The following is a 20,560-nucleotide window of genomic DNA, read 5'->3' on the forward strand; positions in this document are numbered from 1 at the left end:
AGTCTGAGTGAAATCATAATCTCATCATAAAAAATTATGATCAGTAAAGTGGTATCAAAGAAGTTTTCATCAAATATTTGTGTATTCTATGCATGTAAAAAAAAGTATTGCTGTTGCAAAGGCTAACATTTCCTTTAAATCCATTGTCTTTTCTAGCAGAAAATGGTCTCTGGGAAATTCTGTTTATCAATTCTGTAAGAACATAAAATATTCCTTCATGCTCAATCCATCTAATCTAGAGATATCTCAACCAAAGGAGTCCACAGCAAATTTTGAGGGTGGACTAAAAAAGCAAACTAGAGTGACCTTGTATAATCATACTCATTTTCAGTAGCAAGTAGTTTAAGGACTGGAGGCTTCAGCTGGCTCATCATGTTCAATGGCCATCAGTAGTTATATTCCTTATGAACTTGCTTAACTTTTCCTTTGTGTTATCAGACTTACTGTTTGCTCTTCAAAACTCTGGTGGGGCTTAGGGTTGGATCATTGCAAGAGTATACTATACAATATTTCTGTTCAAAAAATTTAACGTCTTACTGAACAGTACTGTTCTAAGCTTATAGATAGTTGATATTCCTCTCTGAGTAAAAAAACAGTTATTAATGAGCAAAAATAAGAGCATCTTAACTTTCTGAGTGCAATTTTCCAGTGACACCTTAGATCAATTGTTCTAGGCAGTCTGCACTCTAAAGCTCAGCATGAGTTCTGCCTCCATGCATGGATCCACAGATAAAGTAGCCAGAAAACAACAGACAAATTTACCTAAAGGAAGACCATTAAATGGAAGCATTAACTTAAATGATTGTGTGGTAAAAACAAAAATTTCCTGGACACATTTAAAACACAAGAGGCTGAAAGGAGAACTGAGAATGACAGAGGGCAGGTATTGACCCCCATACTGAAAGATGTACAACAAAGGCATTTGCTAAAAGTTCTCATGGAAAGCCTTTTAGACAAATTAATTAAGCAATAAGACATGACAGGGTGTGAATCACTTGGTAATGATTTACGCCTATTGTGTTGTTAGGCAGAAGGCCAAAGGCCGAGTGCTGTCAAATCACCTAGGTGTAAATTATCATTTGATAATTTGAGCCCTGGAGTGTGTTATTGTAATTAGAAGATGTTCTATCATAAAAGTTCACTACCTTGTTCCATTTTTTTTCCATTCTCATCTACATTTTGATATTTAGAATTCTATCACTTACAATGAAAGTTTTTTGTAAGATATTTCAGGCAACAATCATCTTGAGAGTCTTTAGATAACAAACCCCACCATATACCACAATGAATAGCAACAAAAAAGTCAGTACAATCGTGTAATCATTGTAATTCAGTCATTGCACCTACATTCATAATACCAGTTCTAGGCAAAGGGAGCTTTTAGGGAGACACATGAGAGGAATGAGGCAGCTGCAGATGACTCACTTTTCACATTAAATAGCACAAAGTAGTCACATGTAGTAGAACATGCTTAATCTTCTTTCGTGACTACATCACAGTAGTCTTCAGTTCAGACTTCCTACACTAAACAGTTGCCCACTGGTAATGGATACACTCATAGATAGATTGTTGTTTCAAGCTGAGATCAGTCAAGCCACAATTTCAAAACCAACAATAATCCACCTTGTAAGCAATGTAATTGTATAAATACAATTACAGAATGTTGCAAGTCTGTTCTTATAAACCACTGGTTTTAAAATTATTTTGCAGAATTTGGTTTTAATGTTTGCTTATTGATGGCATATGCTCTTTTTTTTTTTTTTTTTTTTGTTACAATTCTTTTTCAGTCTATTTTTTCCACTCTTTCTATGTTGTCACAAAAGCTGACACACATCCTATTGCACTCATTTAGCCAGAAGGATCCACGTAGCAGGATAGTTGGTTTTGCCATCTTTCTAGCATATTAATAGTAGGTTAGGATTTGGAAAATTGACAAAGAAGCTGATGTTGGGATTATTTTATGTAGCTTGAATACCATATTGATGTACAGTTGTCAGAAGATTCTATTTTCTTATTTCAAGAAGATGATTACTTTATGAAGGAAATGGCTCAACTCTCCAAGACAAAGGGGAGAGAAAAATAAAAGTACCTGAGGAAAAAATCCATAGAAGGGTTGATGAATGTTTAGTCTGTCCCTGAAAGTCTGTGCAGAACACATGTAATTTATGAAATTGTTCTTTGGGAATAGTCCTGGCTATGCCTATTTCCCTCACAGATGCATATTTGATGAAATTAGTGAAAATGAATCTGCAGTTTCAAGATTTGCACATCCTCAGTCTGCTGTAAATTGCAACACAAAGGAGGCACCATTTTAGTTAGTTTCAGCTTTAATAATGGAATACGCAGAGCTCTGCTTTTCTGGGGAGGATGCAGTGAGTTTGCACTAAAGAACCTGCACAGGCTTCACATGTCTTCATTCCTTCTAAGCTCTGCTTATCAGTCACATGGGAGAAAAAAGATCTAGTTGATGCTCAAAGGACAAAGGTCAAAAAACCATAATTTCCATGATATTTCCTATTTAGTGTCTTACTACTGAGCTTTTTGATATGAAGTAACAAGATCAAAGCTTTTCTCTTAATAGATCATGCTTTTGGTAGCTTTGTTTTCATGCCATCTACTTAAATTGCATTTTTTGAACAAACTGAGTGACAAAGGAAAACACTGTGAAAAGAAGAGAGTACTCAGTGCTTTGACATTTACCTGTAAGAAAGAATAATCATTCCTACATTTCTATATTTCTAATTCTCCATCACTACATTTTATTGTCAGATGTGGATAAGAATTCAATATCTGTTGTTATACTATCACTATAATTCAGTCTCAGTAATTCAGGCATTTGACTCCTTCCGGAGGTGAAATAAGTCTAAAAAGGGAATTCCTTGGGCACTAGGGAAGCCAATTTCCCTTTCTCTTTTAATCCCGCATGTATATATACATGAATAGGGCATGATACTTTTACCACTGACATCTATGGGAACACTGTGTCTGCAAACAATTGAGAAAACAGAGCTATAAATGGATTGGTGTGACACATCACTGCATGAAAAGTAGAGAGTAACTTTCCTACACATACATGCACATCTACACATGAGCACAGAATTACGTTATATAACTTCACATATCTCTCCTTATTTAACATAACAGAGAAAATAGATGTTCAGTCTTTAGAAAGCACACGAAACTGGTTGAAAATAGAGTAACTTTCAGATGATACAGACAAATAAATCCTTAGGAAATTTGCAAATATCTTAATGCCAAATATTCCTTTTTTTTTTAAAGCATAAATCTCCGTCATGAAATAGAATTCATCATGCCTAGATTTATATGCTCAGCAGAGACTTAGATCATTATGGATGCCTCCCAAAAATCTAATAGGTCATAAAAATATACTGATCTAATAAAGTCAACAGGTAGTTGATACAATATTTGAATTTAGAGTGCACTTTCTAATTATAGGACTACAACATAGAATTGTGTAGATCTGCCTCTGGACATTCATCAGTAATACTGCCTTTGATTTACTTACCTAGCCATTGGTTTCTAGCTAGTATAATTTAATTCAAAGGCAACTGGAACAGGATGTACCTGATAGTAAAGCTATTTCCACTAAGATATTCAAGAACCAGAACATGCATTTTTTTTCCATACGTTTTTAATAGAAACATCACTATTAATCATGATTTAAAACAACAATTGATAACTGGATCAATCTACAGCTTACTTTTCTTCATCATCTTTTTATTTATTTTAAAATATGAATTTTATGGATGTTACTGACAGTGAAGAATAAAGAGTGTCAGCTATCAACTGCTGCTCAATGTGCTCCAGTTCTGTTCTCACAGCAGTGTCTTGTTAGAACTCAACTCTGCACAGCCTTAGAAATTAGAAGTAATTAAGATATTTCAAAAGGTTTGACTGAAAACTCTATATTCAGTCCTTATTTAGTCCTTGGGAAGACAGTTTCAAACTTCTATATCTTTTTGTCATAGCCTATTCCCAAGCTTGACATTCAGATTAATCCAGAAGTAACTATGATTTAAGCCTTATCTTTGTAATTATGGTTCATCTTTGTGTTATTCACTTGCCACAGAACATCCAACTACTACTAAAAATGGCAAACATGGATGTGCTAGTAGAGTCTTTCAACTTTTATCCTGAAAGCTTCTAGGATTTACAGATCATCATTATACAAAAGAAACCAGAAATATTGAGCATTTGAAATATGTGAGATGTGTTTGTGTAGTTTTATGTGATTAAACTATAGTGCAGAAGAATAGGAAAGAATTAGCTGTCAAAGACAGAGGACAGGAACTAAGGCTAAAGAAAAATGAATCGGGATAACTTCAAACAGATTATTTTATCCTGTACGTAGGAGAATTCTATTCTGAGATCAGTCTTTTCCTCAGAGAACTAACCAGAATATTGTGATAGTCTTTAGAGCGTTCAGTTTAACATAAACAGGAACAGCATTGTAACGTTCCTATATATAACAGTTCTACTCCAGGAAACACTGAAGACGGCCATGAGCATGGTTCAGATTGTTCTGTATCTTTGACCTATGAGTACATTTTATAGCTGAGCTGGTGTGAGGATTCTGTCTGGCAGCTGCTCTGGTCACAAAGTAAAGCTCTGCTCCCTTGCACTACTTGCAAGCAATTCAGACATAGATTTTTTGGGGGGGATCAAAAATAAGCAGCATCTATTCCCAGGGTAAGGCTAGTCTGTTTCACAAGTTACTTCATGGGCCATATGGTTATACTTGGTTACGTTCAGTCACATAACATCACAAAAAGCAACTTAATCCAGTATGTCCAGATACCATGCAATACAAATGGAGCATCGTTTTATGGCTTTAAACATGCCTTTTCTTTTCCATCAGGGGAACCTGGTGTAGACTATAGCTTTAAGTAAAACTGCCCATAAACTTCTAACACTCTTCTCTCTCTAAGAGTATGCCACCTTCCAATTCAGTGTGATGCAGCTTATTATCTGTAAGTATGTGTAAAAAAAAAAACACAACACAACAAAACACTGTATTCTTCTAACTGTATGCTGGAAATTGAAAATGAAATTACAACCAGTAAAGAGGAGAAGTCAGAATTGGTTTGGGTTTTTAGTGTGGTCCTTGCCAAAAACAGCAAAGTGTCCCTGAGGCCTCCTTATCCTATGAGCTGAGCTGAAGCCTTCTGGAAACAGCAGGCTCAAAGTTTGCTGAGCCAGACTCTCTTTTAGATAATTTTAAAGCTTATAACCAGAACATTTTAGTACTATACTGGGAAATAGTTCCCACTCCCAGAAATGGCAGATATTGGTTGTAGTTATGGAGTGTGCAAGACAGAAAACATTGCTCCAGAAGGAAGGAAAGAGTTAAGCATTCTGCACTCAAAGGCAGGACTTCTGTCCCAGGCTAAGTGCCCTCCAACACAACTTTTCATTGTTCACAGGTCTAGTAAGCTCCTGGGGTAAAGTACCTTTTTGGCTGTTGATGTCAGGAATGCTATCACTTTTGTGATATAATTTAGTTTTCTGTGTAATTACATCCTGGCAAAAGCATATTTCTAATAGCACAGCTAGAATTTTCTGTTTAAAACGCATTGTTGACTTTACGCTGGAATGGCATATTTGGTTACATTTCACCCTCATTATAGAGCTCTCTGTACATCCCAGAGCACAATAGTGTTATTATGCACTACCTTGGCCTCCAGGTCATGAACTACAATTATCTTTTTTTCATGGCAACAATCTTTATAGCCCAGAAACTATTCCCAGGGATAATACTGTAAAGAGGGAGTGGCATATGCATAAATAAAGATGAATAGGTATTGGCACTACTCAGAATTTTTGCCATTGATTATGGAATGCTGATTAATGCCATAATCACTTCTCCTCATAAACGATAGCAGCATTTTGTGCTGGCTTTACCGTTCTCTCTTCACATCTGCTGCTTTCTCTCCAGTCCCTGGCTCTTGTCACCCATTTGATTCATCCTTGTAGCATGATGACAAAAGTCACAATGTTTGGTTGCCAGCAAGAAAATTTCAGAGGAACAATTTTGAATCTGATTGTTCTCGACTAACATGCTGCTCCAACGGATTATAGCACTTTCATATGCGGTTGCTTTTTGCTAGGTCCATCTGTCTGCTCTCCAAGCTGTGCTCCTAAGATTTGACATTTCAGGCAGATCTGATTCTGTTTTCTCTCATTCAGCTTCAGTTTTTAAGAACAAAAATCCAGTCAGGAAGGTTATTTGGGGAAGAGTAAGCAAATAGTATGATTATTCTTAGCACTCTTTAGAGCTATTAACCACAATGCTTTGAATTTCACTGCCACTGCTTAAAAAGAAATGTGTATACAGCCCATCTATAATGCAGAGCAGCAATTAGCTCCTGCTTTGCATGTTAGTAACTCACATCCAGGAATGAGATATTCAGTAGAACAGTATCTTCCACAGAAAGAGTTTATGAACCCTAACTCACAAAGAACTATTTACTACAATGAACCCCATTCTCATTACATCAGTTATCCAAAAGTTCATCTTTACTTGGTATAGGTTACTTAACCTGCATTTGCAGGTAATGAACGACTTGTGAAATGCGGCTGCATTTTACCAGACATGCAAAAAATACCAGACGTGGCCACACAGACTTCACAGAATATGATCAGAATTGTTAGCAATAGAGATTCCTTTGCAGAAAGAGGGCTGTGCTAGAAATGTATGTCGGAGTAAAATATCTAATTTACATGCATTGTCATTTTATGCAACATATGTTCATTTTTTAAATACTTGCCTTGCCAGAAGCTAAGGAACCAGCCATAAAGATAAACTAAACCAGACAATGTCTGGTAAAGTTTAGAGTAAAAATTGCTCCAAGTCGTACTGCACTGTTCTTGCTGTCCCACCGAGCCGTTTAAAATACATAGTTATATCAAGTTGATTAGGTTAGTCCAAACATGCTAGATGCAAATTACTTGGTATTGGTATCGGGGAAGTCTTCTGATTGCTTGAGAAGTAAATGCTTGAGGGGAGGTTGTAAGCCAGTTGTCAGTGTGGTTTTGCCTGCGTGAATGTCTGGTGAAGTTTATGCCTGTCCACATATTTTGTGTATCTGGTGTGTCTGGCATAAGAGGAAGAAATAGGCTTTGCCCCCTTGGTCCCTCTGTCGTGGGAAAGGTTTTCCAAAAATGGCATAATCCACAAATGGCACAGATTTTCTCTGGCAACAGGATAGCTAGGAGCAGGAGGGGATTAAAACACAAGGTAGATTATGCAAGAAGTGCAAAAATATGTCAAAGGCAGCAAAAATGAATCTGAAAGATTTGTCAGTCACAGAGAAAGGCAGAGAAGAGAAAGTTGGATTCTGAAACTACAGTTGCTGAAATAATAACATTTAAAAGATGTTATTTTCATACTTACATCAAAAGATCAAACCTTTCTTCTCTTCTTTTTTTTTTTTCTTTTTTCTTTTTTTTTTCTTTTTTTTTCTTTTTCTTTTTCTTTTTTTTTTTTTTGGTAAATTAAAGCATCTGTCACGTACATAATAGTAGGTTAGCACAAGTATTGATGAAACCTTTCAGAGGCAGAAATTTCCTAAAAGAAGTACAGGCTGTACAGATACTATTGCTTTCCTTTTATGCAAGGGTTGATAGAAGGAAGAAAAAGATATCAGCAGCCCTAATTCTCTGCAGACACCTTGCTGCAGGGTTGTTACTCTTCCAGTTTTTGTCCTAGCATGATAACATGGCTTCTGTATGGCAAAGACAACTCTTAAATCTCAGTTTTCCAAAAGGCTTGCAGACCTGCGTCAGAGTGCTGGCTGTGTAAACCGACCCATTACTGTCAGCACCTTGAAACATGCATGCAAGTTTATTTCTAAAGTGGGAATTCATTCTCAAGACTTGCCCAGCTTTGGCTACATGGAGATCTGGTAAAGAAACAGGAAAAAAATCCTCAAGATGTGTTCAAGACAATGTTTGCCCAGGGAATTAGTCACACTACAAGGACTTGCATAGGGTGGATATAGAGCAAATCCCTTTAACGTGTGCTGTCTGCAGTCCAGAGAGGTCAGCAGACAGCAAATATGTCCTCTTCATGGCAAATGAGAGCAACAGAATGGAATGACAAGTAACATCGTACTTTATAGACGAAGTAAGTGTCAGAGCAGGATTGATTTGAAGCATTCCTCAAGAACTGTAAAATAATGAACAGTTTAATGAGATGCATTTTTCTTATGCAGAAAAGGAATAGTACAGTAGGAAAAACAAATTGTCTAGCACAATAGACAACATGATACAGTAACATACCAATACTTGGCATGTGCCAGGAGTTGCTGTGTCTTCAAGCCTTTCCAGTTTTATAACCAAATACCCACAGGAGTGGATACAGTTTTATTTATAAGAAACAACCTGTGTTAGATACAAAATTATCTCAAGAGCAGCATGGTATATTAATGGCTCCTTTGCTGATTTACACACAAGAAAAACTACCGTTCCCAGTAAGCTCTGCTATGCCTTTAAAGAATTCAGGTATAATGCCAGAACTTCAGGGCTTTCTTATCTGCTGAATGATCTTCACTGAAAAAATAACACCTGAACTGAGCTGACTAACACAATTATGCCCAAAGAGATTTAAGAATTCCTGACCTATTCCTTATATTCTAGGATTAAAGAAGAAATGCATTATATTCTTGTTCATTAGGATGCCTATTATGGACAAATACTATCTAAAAAGAAATCCAGAATAATGCCATTCAGCCTAATGACAGACTGTATCTGTAAGCTAGAACTGAACTTAGCTCTGTCTATCTATGTGGCAGCAGAGCGAGATCAAGAAAATACCATTTGCAGAAAGGCAGCCAAAGAGCAACAGCAGCAGGCATGATGGTAGCTGCAAAGTGCCAGCAGACTCAGCTCTGAAGCAGATTTGCCAAGACTGCTGCACCATGTGATGACACAGATTCCGTGTTGAATGCACAGTGACATGGAAAACAGCTCCTTGTGGTGTCCAGGCTTCATAAGTTAATTCCTTTAATAGCTGTACTCCCCTTACTTTGTGTTCTTACACCAGCTGTTGTGTATCTCCTCTTCAGAAAGAGTCACAGGTGAAGTGGAAGCATCATTAGAGAAGAGCAAAGCATACAGATGGGAGAAGGGGGGTGTTTCATGTTATGAGCATGTATGTGTCTGTCTTTTCTACACACAAACACCATCTTATTTAGTTACTTGAGCCTAATTTGCCTGTTGTACCTTTCTGCACCAAAAAGTTCTTGAAAGCTTTGAAAGCGAGTGTCCTAGAGAATAGGAGCGCAAATGCACCAAGCATAATATTGGTTCCACTTCACAACGTTAAGGAAACCCTAGGGTGGAGAAAATTTTGTGAAGAGTCAGTTCAGTATCCCAGCCTTGCAACGTTCTCCTGTCTGTCAGGGCTGAAGACATTTATCTAATACTTTCATGACCTATGAGTAATGAAACATCCCTAGAAGTTTATGGCTTCCAGCTAAGACTGCTTTTGGTAGCACTAAGGTCAGAGTTAAAACTAGTCATTCAATGGGAAACTGAGCTAGTGAAGACTGGCCTTCCCCATGGCTTTGTGTCCTGTAGTAAGTCTTTGGTGGTGAAAAGTCACACTGAGAATAGGGGTGCTAGAAAGGAGCAATCCTCTGAGGATTTTCTGGTCTCTAATACTGTCTACTTGCACTATAAATGCTTCCTTAGGCAGAGGTTCACTCAGTGGGTCTTTTTCTTCTGACCAAGTGCTGACTTTTACCTAACCTGGAGAAGTTTAACCATCCTTAAGAAATGTTTGAAATTCACCAGCAATCCAAGAAAGTATTAAAGGACACCGTAGCAGAAATGCTAAGTCACAGTTTGAAGCAATGATTGAGCACCTGGTGGGAAGGGAGGGTCAACTCAGAGGAGCTTAGGTTCATGTAATGTACCTGATTGACCAGAAGGGCTGATGCCAGGATCCACCCCTTCCCAGACCTCATTTAAGGGTTGGTAGTGGAGGTGAGTGTATCTTGCTGGAGATCCCTGCATGCCTCTGGTCTTCTGAAGGTAAGCAGCTTCTTGCCTTTATTTCTGTGCATGTGTTTCATTTGAGCAAATCCATGCTTGTTGCTGTTTGGAACTTTGCTGCTCTGCTTTCTTTGCAGTACTTTCATTACAGACACAATGTAGATAGGCAGCACGTCTCACCTAAAACCTGTTTCCTCAGAAGTCTGGTTCTGCAGGTCTTGCTTTAGTATAAAGGGCAAATAAAAGTAAGTTAGTTTTTTTTTGGGGGGGGGAGGGGAGGAGGGGTTAGGGTTGTTTGTTTTTTTTGCACACTGCTGTTTTGTTTGGCCCTGTTAGTGGGTGTTCTAGTTGTAGTATGTGAATTCTGGCATCCTTAATGCTTTCTTTGTGAAATTCTCAGGAAGTACAGGGTGATGAAGACTGCTGAGATAACTGCAGTCTTCTGCCTTTTCTGTAGTATGGTCGGTGTCTCCATGCTGTCATGAGATTAAGTTTTTAAGAGTTTTGAGGATTTATGATCTTACAGACCTATCCAAACGAAGTCTGTTAGAGCACCCAATTCATTTAGACTGCACTAAATTAAAAGGTTTTTAACTGTTCCCTAGTATTTCTTTCAAGGTTTAAGTCTATAACTGAGAGAAGGATGTATTCATACATCCCACTTCACACCTCCCTATTATGTGTTTCGTTAGTAAAAGCTTTCATTTGTAAAATGTCCCAGGAGATTCTTACCTTTGAGAATATCTGAAATCAGGCAGTCATAACCTATTCAATTTCCTCTTTTATAAGGAGGAAGCTTTAGGATTCTGGCTGATGTAGTAGAAAATTGCCAGATTCAACAGTGCAGTAATGTATGGGGGGGAAGGGAGGGAATTAATAAAACCATGTTAACAGTACTGGTATCTCACATAAGTTTTCTCTTGGGTTTCTATATTTTCCATGGCAACATGACAGAATCAAGGAGCAATCACTGTAATTTAGTGTCACAATGACTTTTCTTCTCTTAGACTTTTCATTTAACATCCTCATTCAGTTTAGAAGAACTAATGTGCTCATTCCTCATGTCAGTAGGCCTGTGCTAGTACAAGTTTTGTGTCAGCTGGTAGTGAGGACATGCCATTTCTATATGATGGGTGCCACTCACTGGAATGCATCTCACTACTGAGTGGTACCAGCATTTAGGAAGGACGATGTGCATGGTTTTGTATTGACTTGGATAAAGCTTAAATAAGGGAGGACAAGAGATGGAGGAAATCTAGTTCCTCATTCTGAGAGGAGATTATGACATAGTGACTGCAGTATGGATTCCCCAACCTGTGTGTTTATTGAAAATTCATTTGTTTTAGGCTTCTGTATTCAGAGCACAGCACAAATTTAAAGGTCAGTAGATCTGATACTCTGTTGCCTGGCAGGTTGCTTAACATTTCCTCCTCTACAATAGAAAGGAAAGAAAATGTAAAATACTGTTCAGAATCTGTGCGCGGTTTTGATCTCACTGTAGTTTAGCAGATATGTTTCTATACTGTCACTCTTCCTGAGTTCTCATTGTGTGACAGTAGTGGAACAACGTGTCTCTCTTTTGTCCTTGCTCTACTTATATGGAGCTTATGTTCTCATGAAAGTGACCCAGAGCCTCTTGTCTGCCTCTAACTGCAGGTCAAAACATCAATTTTGGCAATTCAGCTGCCCACTCTGCCATTTGGAAGGAGCAAGGTGGAGACAGCTGGCAGTTAGGGGAGCGCTAGGAAGCATATGGTAGCTCTGTGCAGTGCTGTCCAAGAGCTTGTAGGACAGTCATTTGCTTGCTTCACTGATTTCTAAAGTGAACTTTTTTTTTGTCTTCTCTTGTAAGCTTCTGGGATAAACATCTCTTCACTAAGGGTAAATTTAGAAGTTTTGGGGTCCTTTCCATTGAGGGAGAAAAAAGTCTACTTTGAAATTATTTTGTGCCTTTATATGGTTACAGAGAAAATAGGGCGTCTACAAAATATAGATGACTGGCCAGGAGCAATTTTTCCAAGACTAAATGAGGCAATGAAATGTCATAAGGGGGTATTTTCATAGAATTATGTAGTTGCAATTTGCACTTGCAACTTGTCTTTTCAACATGGCAGCTGGTCGGAGGCTTAAGAAAATATGTGGCCTTGCAACTTTGGCTGAGAGCCTGCCTGATCTTGTGAGTTAAACACGGCCAAGCCCTGTAGTGTTGGATGGGAAATCGCCAAGGAAAATCCAGTGATTCAATAAGTGGCATTCTTCCTGCATGATTACAGCAACCCCAGTGCCAGCATGGTGCTAGGCGATAGTGCTGTTGGTGGCAGTGAGATCTAAATTCCATATGAGATCTAAATTTGTTCTAAAAAGCAAGTGACAGTTTGCACAAAAGTGCAGAAGTTTTCACAATAATTGTATTCCTGTAATTCCACAACAGAAAAGAGACAGCATTTTATTTTTTATTCTGCTCAGGCACATCACTTAAATAATACAATAGTATTTCTCCAAGGAGGTGGTTGTATTTCTGTATTAAATTCTGTTTATATGCCCAGCTCACAAAACATCTTGGCAGCATTTTATGAAAAGCATAATCAGAAGTTTGCATCTTTATACAGATTGCTTGATGTTTCTAATACTCTTCAGTGAAAAATAATAACTTTGGAAGGTCTTTATTCAGTTCCATGATACAATTTCTCTCCCTTCTTTATCTCAGACATTCATTCCAATTATAGGCTGCAGTGCATTACTGTATGTTTTTTCTTATGCAACAACGTGGGCCATGTTCTAAGCCAGATGAATGAGCTGACAAGGACTGAAAAGTCCTCCAGAAGAGAACACTTCTTAATTCAGGATATTGTTCTGATCAAGCTTGGCATACAGTTGTACAATCAGCCTCATTAGTGTAACTGTGGAGAAAGTAAATCCCAGTGAAGGCCTAGATGTGGCAGACAAGAAGAAAGGATCACCTAAAGTTGTTCCTGACACCAACATCTATAACCTTTAAATAAAAGCAATGCTTATGGTAAGCTTTGATGTGTAACTACTGAATGTGACTTTCAATTCTTAGCATGTCTGTTTCTACTATTTCACTGGGAGTGTGGAGTTTATAAACGATGTACCAAGTGCTTTTGGATTCTTGGATTGTAATGGTCTCCTGTAGTAGCTCAGTGTAAAGCAAAAGTGTGTGCATAAGTGAATGCTTTGGCAGAGGTCAAACTTCTGTCTTTGTTATTTTGCTTTGCAGTTTCCATTTGAAGTAAGATTCCATGACACGTATAAATGATTATACACAAGAGTCTATTCTAATAGTAGTAGGCTCATAAAAAATAACAAGACCAAATGATAACTGTCTCCTGACCCACACAACTATTTACAATAGAAGTACTTTAATAAAGGTAGCTACATCCTCTAGATCCCCAGACCTTTATTTGAACTCTGCTGCAGCATAATTGACAGACAGAATTAGAGTGTATATTAAGAACTAAAATTCAACTTTTTCACTAGGTAAAGCTTCATGCACATCACTCATAACATTAGAAAGAATTAGTGAAAATCATATTAAAATGATGCCATCCTGACATAGATTAACAGAGTATGCAATTATATTTAAATGTTGTAATTGGAACTTGCTGTTAAGTGCCTACTGTCACTTCTCTATTCCCCTCAAGGCAAGTAAACCACTTCTTCCTTTGCTCTATAAATTTAAAGCCATGTTCTGCACATAAAGTAAGATAGTATTTCATCAAAAGCATTTTGTTTGTCTCAGATGCTGTGAAGACACAGGCCTGATGAACACTGGAGGATAAAATCCATTCTGGAAAATTACTCTTAAAAAAAAAAAAGGCTATTTTGCTATTTAATACTTACGGGGACAACCTGAGTCTCTGCATGTGATTAGTTTCTTTATCTGAAAGCTGTTCTGAGCTTGCTCTTCTATATACAGCTTTATTAGGAGGAAGGATCCTGCAGGTGAGGTCAGGACCTCAGTGAAACTAATCATACCCAGGTGCTCTTTAAGGCCATGAATGCACCCAGTGGTTTCTCAGGGCCTCGGCTCAGTGGCAGAATGACTTTTGCTGGTGGTACTGGGTGAAAAAGGAGAGCCTTGTGTGCCTTATTGGGCAGAAGTAGGAACCATTACTGGTTTTGCTTTTAAGGTTTGATGGATGAGTTTGAAAAAATGATAGAAGTTTCTTGTAAGATTCTTACTCAAGACCATCTCTGAGTGGTTCTGTAGCTTTCCACAAACATTGATATCATTGGCTATTAGTTATTGGCTGGTTAATTAATAAATATCTTACTTGATATAGTCAGAATCATGAATATCAGAATGTAATATAGAATGAATCAGGGTCATTGAGGTTGGAAAAGACCTCCAACATATCCAGTCCAACCATTCACCTATCACCAATATTTCCCACTAATGAGGCATATGATTTTATTTATCCTGCTGGGCTATTTTATTATGGGTTAGCATCTAACATGTCTTGTTTTTAAAGAGCTGAGAAATGTTAATTGGAACTTGAAAATAAGTTCTTACCCTTCTCATGGGTTGAGAATGTGCTTGAAGAAGAGAGCTCCACCCAGTTATGTTTTCCCTTTGTACACTGCTGAAGTGACCTAGGTGTAAACTCGACCAACAACACTAATGTCCATTAAGATGGTCTTCATACTCAAGCAGTTATAGAGATATCTGCTAGTAGATGTAAAAGTTAGTATGTGTTATATGGATTATGCATAAACTTGGGAAATTGACTGGAAATAGTCTGAGAGTCCTTTTTTTTAAAAAAAAAAACAAAAACTGGGTTTATTTTGGGGGGGGGAGGTGGAAGAGGCAGTTAATAGAAGGAAGGAAGATATTGGTTTTTTATTTCTTAAATTATTATGACTGTCTATAACTGTACTGTGAAAATTAGTACTATGCAGGCTGGGATGAAGTTAGATGTTCTCAGAGGTGTTGCTTTTCTCTATACTGTATTTGTGGTGAATCTGTGTGATGTCTGAGTCTTTGTGGCTTTTTGTTTTTTTTTTTTTAGCACAAAACAAGTATAAGGCTACATGCCATTGGCTTTGGCAAATGCACAGGAGACTGAAATCTGCAACTGGGTGTTACTCTGTGCTTCATAGAAGTCCATCTACTAACCTGTTTTCGTTTTCTTTCTTAAGATCCTGTGTTTTTCTTTGAGCAATGAACAAAAAACCAGTGAATTCAGATGCTATGGAGGACCCTTGGATCCTCCACAAGATTTGGTCTTAAATAATGCTTTTGCAGTGTGGACAAATAACAGTACGTGGTGACCTACATGGCACTGGCTACAGGGTTTTTTGTTTTTTTTTTTTTGCATGTGTGAATCTAATCCAACAAAGGCAGCTGTCTTTAAACCAACAGAGCTACAAAAGCACTAACATCATAGAACTGCAGCTATTCTTTAGGGTAGCTGATAGTAAAATGTGAATGTTTCTAATAGAATACTGTGCTCTCATAAAAAATCTTTTATCCTAGTAAATCTTTCTTTTATTTTTTTCTGATGCCATGTATATTGCCACTCTGTTAGTTCCATGAACTGTTGAAAGGTAAAAACCATGCAACTGAATGCTCTTTTGAATGGAATATGCAATCGCTACCAACAGAGGCTAGTTCATATTGCATATGATTGTCATTATTGTATGCTAATGACCTCATTAGAGTATACCAAATAACACAGTGCAGACAGTAATGGGAAAATATACAGCTCTTGTTGAGTTTAAAACCTCTGCATTTTTTGCAGTGCTTTTGTGCTAAGCCAAGAGTTGAATTTACAGGGAGTTCCAAGAGTGTCACCCTCAGTCATTCTCTGTAATGCTTCCCTTTTACTTTGTTGAAGTCCAGCAGTGCTGTTAACTGATGGTTTTTTTCCATGATGGGCTTTGGATCAGATGCTGCTTTCTCAGCCAATATGGCAAGATTATGTAGATTACCTAAATTATCCAGAGTTGTCTCAATAACGGAGACAGTGACGTGGATATTTCAAGCCCTTTCTGTCCCACTGTACTTGATAGTCTGCTTTGTTAATTAAATTCTTTTTCTTGGGATTCCCTGTAGAATATATTGAGTGAAATTCTGGCCCCAATGAAAATAGTGGCAAAACTTCCATTGTTTTCAATGGTCTGAGACTTCACTCATAAAATCAAAAAGGAAGTGATTCAGGTCAACAGCCTACAGAATACCAATAGTCATTTTCAATGTGCTGCTCTGACTGAGGCTTATGCTTTGGAGGTGAGAAGTATAATCCCAATAGTAGGTGACAGTATATCTCTCCAAGGAACAAGGGGAAGTGTTGGTGAGACTTAGAGGTTGTGACAGGCCTGCTGTCCTAATTAATAACTTGTCAGTATTGCAGTGGTTTTAGGCTATTTCATCAGTACAGGACTCCAAACCTGGGGATACACAAAGGCAGTGCTAATTGAAGATATACATTAGCTTAAAATATCACAGAGTTGGACAGGATTGAAGCATCTAGCATAAACTTCTGATCTCCAGTGCTACTTCATTAACTTCAGTGGTGTCTGCTAAAAATACATCCTGTAGCACAAAGTCATGGACTCATAATGGTTTGTGTTGGACAGAACCCTAAAGACAATCAACCTCCAACCCCCTGCTATGAACAGAAATGCCTCTCACAAGACCAGGTTGCTCAAACCCAATCCATAGGGGGTGGACTGTCAAGTGGTACCTCTTAGATGCACCACATCTGCCATCTGGGTGGTAGCTAGAGTTCTCTGGGGGAGCTCCACAAACTACATCATTCCAGCAGCCAGCCAGAAGGGGGGGATGACAGCTAGGTTGTTAAAAGGGCCAAATGGCTCCCATAACTCTACTAACCACTTCTAGCAAGAATAGATCACAATTGATGTGGATAGAAATCTAGCTGTTTTTTTTTTTTTTTCCTGGCTTTTTCTAAGTATAAGTGCAAATAAAGAGTGATGACACTTGAAAGCTTTAGGTGGTCACAAGGAAACTTCTTTTTGGAGAACCAGAAGTCCTGCCTGCCCCCAAGACAAGCGAAGGAAGGTGACTGGATGGAAGACTTTGTGGAGTATGTTGCACAAATAGTGCTGTGTACATTTTCTTGTGGATTACTGTTGGATCTGATGGTTGTGATATTGTTGTCTACTCCTGTGAAAATAAATTTCTATTTCCATCCAGAATATACAATATGTCTGTATTCAGTGCAGTGTAAGGGAAGTAAAATGTCAAGTCATTTAATCCATAAAAGCTAGGTGTGAAAACTGATGCAGTTCAGTGAAAATATTGTTTGTACGTGAAGTGTGCTGTGCTTGGTAAGTGTTGTTTCCTCTTCCTGCTGACATTTTAGATTATTTGTTGGCTACTTTAGAACTAATTCTTTTTCGGCTGAGGCTTCTGTGTTATTCTGATAAAAAATCATACTGTTTGATAATGAAGTTGGAAAGGGAAACTAGCCTAACATGGGACTTGTCTAATGCTGAAAGTGTTTGTTTGTAAACAGCTGCCACTACTAAATGCTTAAATTAGAAAATAAATGGTACCTATCTAATGAATGCCTTGTACTCCATTTAGTGTGGTGTGCAGTCTGGGATTTTTTCTGTTTTTAGGATGTGTCAGGGATACAGTTTGCTTGTGAATCTTGCACAATTGTCACTGGTTCAATACAGGCCTAGAAGGATCAGTTCTTTTGTAGATGGTCCCAGGTGGATTTTTTTATTAAACTTTTGGGTAATAAAGATCTCATTTTTACAGCAACATTTAACGCTATCTATTTATTGCCAAATATCTGTATATCCATTACATGAGCTGAAAATACACCTGCTTTGGAATAAAAGCTCTCTGGAGAACCTACAGCAGGCACAGATAATTGTAAACAAAACAAGATCCCATAAAATAAAAATAAGAGTACTACCTTGAGTGTCGTGTCTTACAGACTGGCTGCTTCAAATGAAAATACATTTGCTGTACTAGCATGTCTATTAAAAAAAAAAGTGGGGAGGGAGTAACTGAGTAAGTATGAAACTGTAGTGGATGTTTGTGTGCCCAAGCCACGCTTACAGTACAGGAACATTGTGTGTACATCAATCAAAAGCATGACACTGTGGTGTTAATATAACACACTGCAATCATCAGACCATCATCTGTCTTGATGCTTATAAATTTACAGCCCCCCCACCTACATTGAATGCACTATGTAATCAAATAATACAGGCCAGTGGTGGAAGTGATTGCGTTTATTTCCATGCCTGCTGTAATCTTAACTCCCAAACATCCTATGAAATACATCCTATGAAATCTATGTGGGTCTGAAGAATAAGGAGGACAAATGAATAGAGTAAAAAGGGTCAAAATTCTACCTAATAAACAAAAAAATATCTCCTTATGCTATGTGTTTGTTAACCCAGAAGAGAGTACTTGTGACTGAAATCATTAGTCATATGCTTAAAATGTGTTCTTAAAATATGTTGATATTTCTCTTAAAGGTAAGCATATGCTTAAGAGAATTAATAAATTCATAGCTGTAGCAGTAGAAACAGTTAATGAATTTAAAGAAGGGGGGAAGAGATTTTTATCTCATGGTAAAATAGCAGTTGTCTTGCAGTTCTGTTGAAACTCTCATGTTCTACAAAACTAGCTTAATCTCAGAAGTTTGGGCTTAATCAGAGCTTGGTTTCTCCTTAATAGTTAACCGCTGAAACAATACACCTATGTCAGGCTATAGGAAGAGGTAATAGCGTCATATTATGGAGTTATCCAGTAGCTATCTAGTTTGTGTTTCCCATGTTTCCCAGTAGTTATGTGGATTTAGATATCAGAAAAAACTTCACTGGAGCAGTGTAACAAGGAATATAATGAACATGACATTATAAGGTAAGATGAAATGCTACCATTGTAGGTGAAATACCATATGTATTTATTGAAACAATTATTTTGGCAATATACTTGCAAACAATGCAAGTCAGTATTTCTAAGTGTGAACCTTATATTTAAAAAAAAAAAAAAGAAAGAAATATGAGGTCAAAGAAATTACATCTTTGCATCATGAGAGAAAGAAAAGCTCTTTTTACTGGCTGATCAAATTAATTATGTTAAATAGCTGAAAACAGAGGGAAATGAAACAGAATTAGCCCTTCAAATGGTGCTTAAGGCAAATCCAGGAATGAGACCACTTCAGAGTGGTCCAGTGATATTTACAAATTGGGATCTCATCATGTTCCCTCTGGCTGACAGTAGCTTCAGTTCTTGGTACAGGTTTCTGTCACAGAACTGCATCACATGTGGTGGAAGCTGTGAAGTTCTGGGATGCTGTTTCTGACTAGACATGCAGTTTTTTTTAGATTATTTTCAGCATTTATTAATGTTGAACTTTTTAATTTTCCATTTACATAAAGTGGTTTGTTTTTTTTGTAAGTGGAAGCAAAGAGCTACCAAGAATACTCCCATCCAATGTTTGAATGGCAATAGGTAAATGTACATCAAGGCAAATCTCTGTAACGTACGCCTGTGAAGCCCAGAGGAAACAATTAAATCAAATAAGTGTAGTGGGGAAATGGAGGGGGGGGGGGAATACTGCTATGAGTCTTCATTTCTATTAAAGTAAGTGATATCTTTTTATCTCCAGCACTGAATCTATTTACAAGGTGATCTTGATTGAACTTAATGAGTAGTCTTCCTGCTGCTGCAGCACTCAGAGTGTTCAACTATTATCAAACTCCTTTTATACTGATATCAAAATAGCGTTCGTATATTTTAGTTAAAATGTTTTTCCTGTTGACATCTGTAGTCATTTCCTTCCTCACCAAAATGAACGATGAAATCAAGGAATTGATGCGTGCGTATCTTTAGAAGGTGTCTTCTAAGTAGTCACAGCTTTTGAATTTATCTTGACAAAAAGGCAAGGTGCCGCATGGAGTTTGCATGGAGAACACTTGCTTTGGTTCTGGAGTTAGGTTTTGCTTTGTTTACTTAAATCAAGAAACAGCTTTTCTTGTGAAGGAATTCACTGTCAGTAGTAGACTTAAATCTTTCTCCTGTCTTTAACAGTCAGAAAATGCATGAGTAAGAAGTACAGAATGAAGTATGAAGCATTTCCAGTATTTCTCATAATTCAATGAAGGTCACTGGTTTTGTACTCAAACAGAAAAGATTTAACATGAAAAATTTAACTGTGTTTGCTCTGAAGGCTAAAACTGTACATTAGAAATTATTCCAGTGTATAAAGAATAATAAATGTAATTCAGGTTTGTATCCAATCCTGTATACATAGGTTGCTCTGAAAATAATGCCTCCTATTTTTTTCATGGGAATTACAACAGTCATGAAGAGCACAAAAACAATATTTGATAGAACAAATTCTCAGCTACAAAACACTATTTTTCAGTGTAGTCACCACCATTAGCTATACATTTTTGCCAGCCACAAGCAAGAACCTTCATGTTCATAAAATCTTGCACTGTCACCACTGCTGAAACATACCACCCACTGTCTCACTGTGCTCATTTGGTCTCCATAAACATTCACTGAATGTCAGTGGGCGTGATT

At 37.5% G+C, this 20,560-nt stretch overlaps 1 long non-coding RNA gene across 4 annotated transcripts in view; it reads left to right on the forward strand.

The window, feature by feature from the left end:
• LOC116235365 (uncharacterized) overlaps window positions 1-20,560 on the forward strand; it is a 137,966-nt gene that overhangs the window by 10,284 nt on the left and 107,122 nt on the right. The window lies entirely within an intron of this gene.

The sequence above is a fragment of the Phasianus colchicus genome, chromosome 9 (genome assembly GCF_987193195.1).
Source record: "Phasianus colchicus chromosome 9, bPhaCol1.hap1.1, whole genome shotgun sequence".
In the NCBI taxonomy this organism is placed as follows: domain Eukaryota; kingdom Metazoa; phylum Chordata; class Aves; order Galliformes; family Phasianidae; genus Phasianus; species Phasianus colchicus.